This window comes from Erythranthe guttata, chromosome 10, assembly GCF_056151865.1.
Source record: "Erythranthe guttata isolate IM_541 chromosome 10, IM_541, whole genome shotgun sequence".
NCBI classification, from domain to species: domain Eukaryota; kingdom Viridiplantae; phylum Streptophyta; class Magnoliopsida; order Lamiales; family Phrymaceae; genus Erythranthe; species Erythranthe guttata.
Genome location: NC_142542.1, coordinates 7,359,498 through 7,370,310, shown reverse-complemented (window position 1 = coordinate 7,370,310; position 10,813 = coordinate 7,359,498). Strand labels below are relative to the sequence as shown.

At 30.8% G+C, this 10,813-nt stretch overlaps 1 pseudogene; it reads left to right on the top strand.

Annotated features, from left to right (window-relative positions):
* The first annotated feature begins 810 nt into the window (after nucleotides 1-810).
* On the top strand, nucleotides 811-1,714 carry LOC148767406 (uncharacterized; annotated as a pseudogene).
* The last annotated feature ends 9,099 nt before the right edge of the window (nucleotides 1,715-10,813 follow it).

The following is a 10,813-nucleotide window of genomic DNA, read 5'->3' as shown; positions in this document are numbered from 1 at the left end:
AAGTCATGTAGATGTTGTCTGCAAAAGTAAAATCTGCAAAAGAAAAAGTAAAATTTCAATTCAAAAGTTTGTATAGTCACTATCAAGTTTGTATAGTCGTTGTCAACACCATCTCTCAATTAAGTCATGTAGATATTGTCTGCAAAAGAATATTTGCAAAAGAAAAAAGTAAAATTTCAATTCAAAAGTTTGTATAGTCACTATCAAGTTTGTATAGTCGTTGTCAACACCATATATCTCTCAATTAAGTCATGTAGATGTTCTCTTAATTTTATTTAATGTCTTGTCTTCCCTATTTAAATGTGTTTCAATCAATAAAATAGTTCATCATCAATATATCCATTTAATCATTTTACGAGCAAAATATTTCAATAATAAATTATGGTTCGAGTTCTAATCAATTCGATTGGGTTGCGTATAATGAGCAAATACTTGAAGAAGACAACGAAGCAGATACACTTGCTCGTCTACACTATGAAGCAGCCGTTAATCAAGAGGTTGTACACGATGGCTCTGTTCCTGGACGCAAATATAAACCTCGCGACCGAAAAGGTAAAGACAAACAACTCATGAATGATAACTTCGTTGACAATCCTATTTTTTATGCAGTAGATGATTTCAGACGCCGGTTCCGAATGAAACGTCATTTACTATTACGTTTGGTTGAGTATTGCGAGCGCTCGAATCCATATTTTCAAAGAAAACTTGATAGGGCCCAGAAATTTGGATTCTCATCACTCCAAAAGGTTACAGTTGCTATGCGAATGTTGGCTTACGCATACTCCGCTCAATTGACGAAACTTTCCATATGGCAGAGACAACCGCAACCGAGACCTTGCGCGAATTTTGCAAAACAATATTGTGGTTGTATAAAGATGAGTACCTTCGTGCTCCGACAAACGCAGATATGACAAGGCTACTCGACAAAGCGGAACGACGCGGGTTCCCAGGAATGATCGGTTCACTAGACTGTATGCACTGGACATGGAAAAATTGTCCAACTGCATGGCAGGGGAGCTTTTCGGGAAGAAAACATAAACCCACAATTTTTCTCGAAGTAGTGGCTTCATCTGACACTTGGATATGGCATGCATTCTTTGGCGTACCCGATTCACAAAACGATATCACTATCTTGGGTCGTTCACCCTTGTTCGACAACCTTGTTCAGGGAATTTCCCCAAGAGTTCACTGTCAGGTAAATGAAAAAGATCACTACATGGCATACTATCTTGCTGATGGCATATACCCGAAATGGGGTACGTTAAGGCAATCCATTAAGCAGCCGAGAACACATCAAAAACAGTTGTTCTAAAAAATGCAAGAAGCATACCGCAAGGATGTTGAACGAGCTTTTGGAATTCTTCAAGCCCGATTTGCTATAGTGAAGCAACCTGGGAGAGGGTGGAATCTGAAGGACCTGAGAAATATTATGATGACATGTATTGTACTCCATAATATGATCGTGGAAGACCAACGAGATGAATACGCTGATGCTGAGTCAGATGACGATGACAACAACCCAGCCACATCTCGCAGAGCTCGTGCCAACAGTTATGATAGAAATGAGGAATTAGATTTAAACCCAAGAACAAGCGGCATATCCATAAGTGATTATATGAGACATCGTCACACAATGCGATCGGTTGAAGTAAATCGTAACCTTCAGCGTGATTTAATAGCTCATGTGTGGGCAAGACACAATGGAAATATCTAATAATTTTACTTAAGTTTTTATTTACGAATTAAGTGTTTTGTTTTATTAAAATTATGTTGTTATTTCAAATTTATAATAAAAAGTAAAATAATCGTATTTGTTGTTTTTTCTAAGTTTTACAATTATAAAAGAAATTAATTAAAAAATAAAATAAAATAAAACCAAATAAAGAAACAAAATAAAATAATAATAATAAAATTACGAATAAAGATATAATTTAAAAAGAAATAATAAAATAAAAGAAAGAAATGAAAAAAAAATTAAAGTATTTATTTACAAAATGTTGATTTTATTGAAATTCTGTGATATTAAATTATGTAACTAAATAAATGAAATAAAATAAAATAATGATATAATAAAAAATAAATACAAAAGAAAAAGAAATAAAAATAAACAAATTTGACATGTAAAAAAGAGAAAATAAAAAAACAGAAAAAAAGAAGAAAAAGATACAATCGTATAACAAAGAAAAAAGAAAAAAAAAAGAAAAAGAAAAAGGTAAATGGGCGAGTAAACACACGCCCCCTTCCAGCAGGTGAGTTGGAAGGGGGCAGCTCAAGCTAAAGTCCCCCTCCCCTTCTCCCCACTCATACCCAAGCCATACACACCCCCCATTACCCACCTCCATTGGAGGTGGTTTTGTCTCCCCACCCCTACCCACCCCATGTCCATTGGAGATGGTCTTATATGATGAAGTTACTTCGAATTTTGTTTTCCCGATGCAATTCATTTGATAAAAAATGTGCTTTTTGACATAAAATTTATAATGAAGAATTGTTAAGGGTGATTGTATGTTAGATGCTAGGGCTTTTTGAATAGGGAATGGCTGAAGTTGTTAATTTATGATTTTTTTTTAATTGTTGGGTTTTGCTTTGACTTTTTGGGTTTTTTTTTCCGGTATTTTTGTTGTTGTTAAATATGATGAATGGAGAAATGAAGTAACTCTATCCAGTTGAGGAAATGAATTCATGAGATTTTGTTTATTTATTCTTCAACAATATCTGTAGAGTTGTATGGAAGTATGGAGAGCATGATTTTTTTTTATCATTACTACACATGTCAAGTGTTAATTGGCAAGTATGGTGGGATTTAATTTTTTGTCCGTACAGAGTATATGTGCATGTGTTGTATTATGTATCATGTATGTATTATAGCCTTGTTATCTCTTACTTTATGAGTTTTTCTTCATTTCCAGTTTGTTTTATTTTATTTTATCAATTTTTGTGTGCAGCAGCAGGCCCTAGACAAATCCAGAGGTTTTTTCATCTTCAATTTTTTTTGGCTACATTTCATATCCATTTATATGCCATGTGATTACTCTGTGTGTGTGTGTGTGTGTGTGTGTGTGTGTGTAAATGGGTCTCTAATTAATAATTTCTTGTTTGATTTTGTTCAGTTTTGCAGGTTGGAGTAGTTTTACTTTGCTCAAAGGATAACTTGAGGTATTAATTTATGATATTTTTTGATATATATATATACACATTGAATTGTAATCACTATTTTTCTATTTCGAAAAATTGCAGTTGCTGCCTTGCTGGAGTTTTCGAAGTGTGACTATAATTAGTGGGAAGAAAATCCTAAATTTAGAAGATGTCCTAATTTACTGAATTTAGACACGTTTCTGCGATCTACTTGAAAAACATATAACATACAACATGTCACTTTTGGTCAAATAAATAGTATATCAGTTCCAGTCGGTGAAGCCATGGGCCATAAGTTAAGGCTTCAATCTGCAAATGCAGTTACAACGAAATATAGAAGGTGCGCATGTCCTTTGAAAGTATATTTTTTCATTTTTTTTCTTCTTTTTTTTTTCTCCCTTGTAGAATGTTCCGTACAAGTGTTTAGAAGTTTGTTTATGTATTTACAGTAATCGAAGAAAATTGGGCTAGTATAGTTTTGTTTGAGTAGGCTGTTTGCATCGATTACCCGAGGCCTGAGCTTGACTACACAATTAACTATTTGTAAGTTATTTTGTTATGTACTTGAATTTAAGGGCATTTCAGTCATTGTTCAAATAAAACCATATAATACTGTAAAATCAAGCATACAAAACATCAAATTGTTCATCAAGAGATTATTAGTTTCATGATAATACCACCAACCAAAAGTTATGACTGTTATTATTCATCAACATTTTAGTCCCGATACTTTATATCTCATCCCTAGCTATATATCCAACCCACTCAACCAAAAGAGCCATCAGAGCATCTCTAATCATTTACCCCAAAACCACCCCTAAATAGTGGGACCCATATGACACATCATCAATTTATCCAATCCCCAAAAAACATAACCTACTTATATCCCAAAAAAATAAAAGCTGCTCTAGTAGTGCACATTAGTATTCCCTAAAAATTATCCTCATATATTAAAATTATAATAACATATTCATTAATTAAATATTATATTTTTAATAATTTTTTATACTTAATTTTAATATTTTTAAAAGATACTTTATCAATTTAAATTTAAATAATATATTATCTGAGTTATTAATAATTTTATCTAAGATGCATTATTTTTTTCTAATCATAAATATTTATGTTAATACAAAAGTATACATAAATTTAACACAAGTACAACATGAATTATAATAAGTTTGACAAAGATTGTTGGAACATCCTTCCAACTATAGGCATAATAGATTTAAGAAAAATCTTGTAGACAGTTATTATACTCCCTACAATTTATGAATATTTTCTCTTGTACGATTTAAGATCTCTATTTGTTGTTTAAGAATCCAAGCTTTACTTGCATTTGTAGGTGCTGACTCGGATCCATCATCATTATTTCTTTCTCGTATTGCTTTTGTCGGTGTTCTTTGTTGTGTTGCAATTGCCATTCTCTTTGCTTCAATTTTAGCTTGTATTTTTTGTTGTTCTATTGTATTTCTTCTAACACCCTCCTCCTCAAAGCGGCTTGATTGTTCTTCTCTCATATTAGAAAACCCTTCCACAAATAAATCGAGGGAAGTGAGATTTTTCTTCCTTCTAGATTTTTGTGTAGTTTTGCGACCAGTAGGACGTGGTAGTCCAACTGAGCCATCCCGGATCATAATTTTCATAGCTAGGTGAGGTTGGAGTTGTACTTGGAGTCGATTGATCAGTTGACGGAGTTTGTCCATTTGACGAATCTCCAATTTCTTTATCATCCAAATCAATTTGGGTCCTTTTTTTTTTAGACCTTTTTTCTGCTTAGCCTTTTGTGCAATGATAGATCATACCATTTGGGAGTGTCTTTAAGAATATTCCAACAACTCTCCCACTTAAATTGATGATGTTCTTTATTATTATATAGTAGTTCCACTGCAGTCATCTATAAAAGAAAAAGGAGAAAAAAATATATCAATGATTGACGGAAAATATTGTACTACAATATATATATATATATATATATATATATATATATATATATATATATATATATATATATATATATATATATATATATATATATATATATATATATTTATTTATAAAAGATACATCTATGAATCTAACATATGAAGAAAACTCGGAGATTCTATATTGAATAGTTGCCCACCCATGCATTAGTCCTGAAATATTCCTACCGGAATGTTTGTTTAATTTTTTTATAACTTCCACTCTAATTCTCTCCCACAACTTACCTTTCTGCTGGTATGTACCAACTTCTGCATCTTCTGAAATACTTAACCAAACCTTACATAATGCTTCGTCTTTAGGCATATTTGAGTTCGGATTTCATCCTTGAATTTTCTTTTTACGTGATTTGCTAGTACTTTGTGATTGTTGTTGACTTGGGATTTCATATGGACCCGCAAACATGTATGGATTGAAGTAAATGTGGAAATGGTTGGGATTGTGGATTGGAATAAGGATTGAAATGTTGTTTGTATGGAAACTGTTGTGGAAATGTTTGAGACTCGTTTTATGTAGGTGGTGAAGAGCTATATCCAAGATTAATATCACAATCAAAGGGAAAAAATGGATTCATAGTATAGTGACAAACTTTATATTGTAAATGTAAACTGAAGAGATGAGTTACTACATAAACGTAAAACTAATATTTATAGTACTGTAAAACTAAAAGTTACTGATAGTATTTTGTGGATAGATTTTTCCGACACACATTATAATTGTTCGGACATATTTTCCCACCAAATATTTATGGATAGGCTTATAGATTTTTTGTACTATAATAATTTTATAATTAAAGTTTGCATAGGAAACCCGTGAGTTTTACTGATGTAGAACTCAATTATTTGTCTTGTTTTCTCAACAAGACATGTGAATTGTTATCTTGATTTTCTCAATTCCAATTTTGTGGTGCTTCTGAAATTTGGATGATTCCTTCAATTATTTTCTCTATTCATTTTTTATAAATCATGTGTTTCTGCACAATAATATAGACACCATATCTTATCTCAAATATGGCTTATTCATCTGGATGGCTTCCTTCAAATGAACTTCCATACACTAAATCTAGTTCTTCATCCCCATCCTCTTCTTCAGAGGAAGAACTTATTTCTATTCGCATGGAGAAACAAACTCAAGAAATGTTCAATTTTATTCATGGAGTATTATCTGCCATAGAGGAACACCCACATCAACGACAATATATCAATCGTGATCGTGAGCGAAGTCATCAACTTTTATGGAACGATTGTTTTTCTGAAAATTGTACTTTTCCACCTTATTTTTTTTGCAGACGTTACAGGATGCGAAAAGAGTAATTTTTTCGCATTTTGAATGATGTTGAAAATCATAATACATACTTAATTCGGAAAAGAGATGCTTGTGGTCGTCTTGGTTTATCATCTATTCAAAAAATAATAACTGCACTTTGTATTCTTGCTTATGGATTAAGAATATTTGAAGATTGGAGAGGCGACTGTTGTAGAGACCTTAAAGCTATTTTGTTTCATCGGTCATTGAGCTATATGGTAAACAATACATGTGTTCACCAAATGAACATGATATTGCACGTCTTCTATAAGAAGATGAATCACGTGGTTTTCCAGGTATGTTTGGATATTTAGATTGTATGCATTGACAATGGAAAAATTGTCCAACTGCTTGGCACAATACACACAGAGGTTGCAACCACAAACCAACTTTAATTTTAGAATCAGTTGTATACCACGACTTATGGATTTGGCATTCTTTTTTTGGCATGTCGGGTTCTAACAATGACATTAATGTCTTAGATCGCTCTCCATTTTTTTATGAACTCTTAAGTGGTAGAATGCCTCCAATCAATTATACAGTGAACGGTCATTCATATACGATGGGGTATTATTTAATTGATGGTATTTATCCTAAATATACAACCCGTATCCAAACCATTGCTCATCCAACAACTGCAAAAAAAACGTTATTTGTGACAAAATAAGAAGCAGTTCGAAAAGATGTGGAGCTTACATTTGGCATTTTACAAATTAAATGGGTATAACACAAGGACCCGTTCGTTATTGGTCAAAAAAAGATATATGTAGCATAATGAAAACATGCATCATACTTCATAACACGATCATAGAAGATGAACGTGGAACTGACGTTGAACCATGGGCACCACCACCAGAAGAAAGGATTTCGCCCCCTATGATGATTCCAGATCCATCGGTTTTGGTTGCATATATCTCAGCACGTCTCGGTCGGATTCGCAATCGAGGAACCAATGAAGTTTTGAGAATTGATTTGATGAACCATTTGTGGAATATTTATGGAGAAGAAGATGTATAAATAATTTATTATTTATAGTTTTGTAGTTATATTTATTGTTTGTATTAAGTTTTAAATTCTAGTCGAATTTCATTTTAAGTTGTTTATTTATAATGAGAAAACTTTATTATAACATCTATTTAGTATTTGCATTAATTAATTAAAAAAATGGAGATAACATACATATAATATATTTAAGGTATCAAATAATTGATTTTAATTTAAAATAAATTAATGAGACAAATTAAAAAAATCAAGCACATATTTTTAGATTAAAGACTTTCAACAATTTATAAATTAAAATAAAAAACTATACATTAATGTTCATTCGAAGAATGATAAAAATCATGATTAATGTATTTATGGTTTTATGATATTTATTACAATTAATTACCATTTAAAAAAATTAAAAAAATAATTAGAAAAATCAGAAAATTTACATTTCTATTTAAGTACAATTTATAAAACCATAAATAATTAATATTAACAATTAATTACCATTTATAAAACTCCATCCCCTTTCTCACTCATAGCCATCATTTCCTCTCTCCTAAAGAACTCCCTAATTGTGGGGGGTGTGATAGGGTATCGGAATATTTAAGGAAAATTATAGGTGTTCAATGTCAATCCACTAGATCATTATTTTTCCCTAAATTTTAGGATTTAATGGGAAAGTTGGTTTGAGGGTTATGACTAGAGATGTTCTAATACTCACACCAAAAAACACTCCCTAAACAATGAGGTACACATGTCATCTACTCAATTTGCTATCTCCCTATGAGACCTATATTTAACACTCCCTAAAAAAAAGTGCTCTTATACTGTGTACTTATATTCCGTAAAACTTTACTACATATCTTAACAAATAATAAAATATACATAAATTAAATATAATATTTGAATTAAGTTTTGAATTTTTGAATTTAAGTAGATTAAATTTCGTATAAAATTCTTTATTAATTTAGTTAAATATTGTATTATCTTCATATTTTTATTACGTTGTAAGATTTTTATTTTATTTTATTTGTATCCATATTTATATTAACAAAGTAATTAAAAACATTCGACAAACATGAATAACATAAAAGTAACATATTAAATTACAGTAAGGACCCTGCTGTTATTGTTCAAAAGAAGATATATGTAACATAATGAAAACATGCATTAACATTCATAACATGATTAGAGAAGATGAATGTGAAATTGACATTGAACCATGGATGCCACTACCAGACGAGAATTTCCGGCCTCCTCAATATGAACGAAATCCATCAATTTTGGCGGCACATATCTCTGCACGCCTTAGTTGGATCCGCAATAGACGAAACAATGAAAGTTTGAGATCTAATCTATTGAACTATTTGTGGAATATCTACGCATAAGATGTCTAAGTAATCTATTGCTTGTGAGTATTTTTAATAGTATTTGTGATTTATTCTTCTTTTATTTTCACTTGAAGAATTATATTTTATATTGTAATCAAATTTAGTAAAATTAAATTTCTACAAAAATATATTGTGACATTTCTTTTAATAAAAATGATGAATATAGGAGACATGTGTGGAGCAATCAATAGGAATTCACATTGTTATTCATCTTGAAAAAAAAAAAAAATTGTAACATCTCTTTTGCTATTAGACTTATAATTAATAATAGTTAAAAAAAGAACAAAATAAATGTTTGGTGTATTATATTTTATATTGTAATTGAATTTATTAAAATTAAAATATAAGTTTTTTTATCGATAAGTCTAAATCTGACATTTTTTTTACTATTAAAGGCAATAAAATTTAATATTATAATCCCTAAAAACATATAATATAATCAAATAATAAAATAGAATTAAGATTACTTAAAAAAAAGAATATATATATATATATATATAATCAATTAATAAAATAGAATTAAACATTACTTAAAAAAATAATATAATCAAATAATAAAAAAATACTTAAATATTATTAAACGAAAAAGGAAAAAAAAAGAAAGATACACGGTTACACAGCACACACTACACTTCAATGGATGAAAATTAAAATAATGCATATGGCCCACATTAATCCTCCCCAAATATTTCTTAATTATAAGGAATAAATTAAGGAATCCCAGCATAGGTTGTATTTTTTAGGAAGTGAAATAAATACACTAGAGCACAATAAACCCCTATATTTTCTGGAGTCTGACAAAATAAGCAAATTGGTGCTCCAGTACAGAAGCTCTAAAGAAGGATTTTATTATTATTATTATTATTTAAACATAACAATAATAATAATTATTATTATTACTAATCGTCGCCCCTCTACTCACTTTCACTCTTCTTGCCGACGCTCTACTCGCAAGGACACAGAGGGTGAAGTGTTGAAAATCACTGAAGGGTGAATTACTACAGTGAATTATTATTTTTTTGCTTATATTTTATTAGAATTGTTGAAAATCGAAAGGAAAAAAAAAGAGTGTGAAGTCGCCATTAACTGTGGCAAATTAAAAAAAAAAAACCTGAAGTCGCCTTTGTCGATGGCGACACCAGATAATTTCGCCATTGGGAGTGACGACCTACCTTGTTTTGTTTACGTTTTCGAAAATTAGCCCATTTTGTTTATAACACTTAAAAACTACACTATAAAAAAAATTCCCACATGTTGTAATCGTACCTAAGTTAGCCCAACCTCTAATATCAGTAATTTATTAGCATAATCTGACTCCACATTTGAACTAGGCGACGTCTTCCCTTTTATTTTACGGTTTTTTTTTATCTAGTCGATCTCCTACCATGTTGGTCAGCATGCGAGTCCATTGGTTGCTCATCCCGTAAAACCTGTGGGGAATACATTAGTCGAGATGATGGAAATGTGGATTGCGTAGGAAAATGATCTGGTTCATTTTGGTCTACCTTTTACGCATTTAACATCACCCACTCCTTTCCAACAACGTTGTAAGTTGAAAGACTTCCAGTATTGTCTCGATAAATAATCAATGCCAATGTACACTACAAATAAAATAAAAAATTAAAATACTTACAAAATACTATTATCATAATATTTACCTAATTTATTTCCGATATCAATTAACTACGTCATCTTTTCTTCTATTATCGTACATCTTTCCCTTCTCATGAAGGATTTGTTTCATGGAAGATATAATTTTCTTTCACGGGCCTCATTCAAGTGGTAAGTGCAGGTGAATTGGATCCTCCGACACTGTAATGTATGTTTTCGTAAGAGCTACACATTCATCTTGTGACCAACCTGTAGCAGGAGCCATTTTGAAATAGATGCATTTTGAAAATCATTGTAAATGTGAAGAGCAAAATTTTAAAAACAATTTAAATTTCTCATCGTATAGAGATGTGCAGAAGACAATGTAAAATTTTGAAAGGGCAAAGTAAAAACCTGAA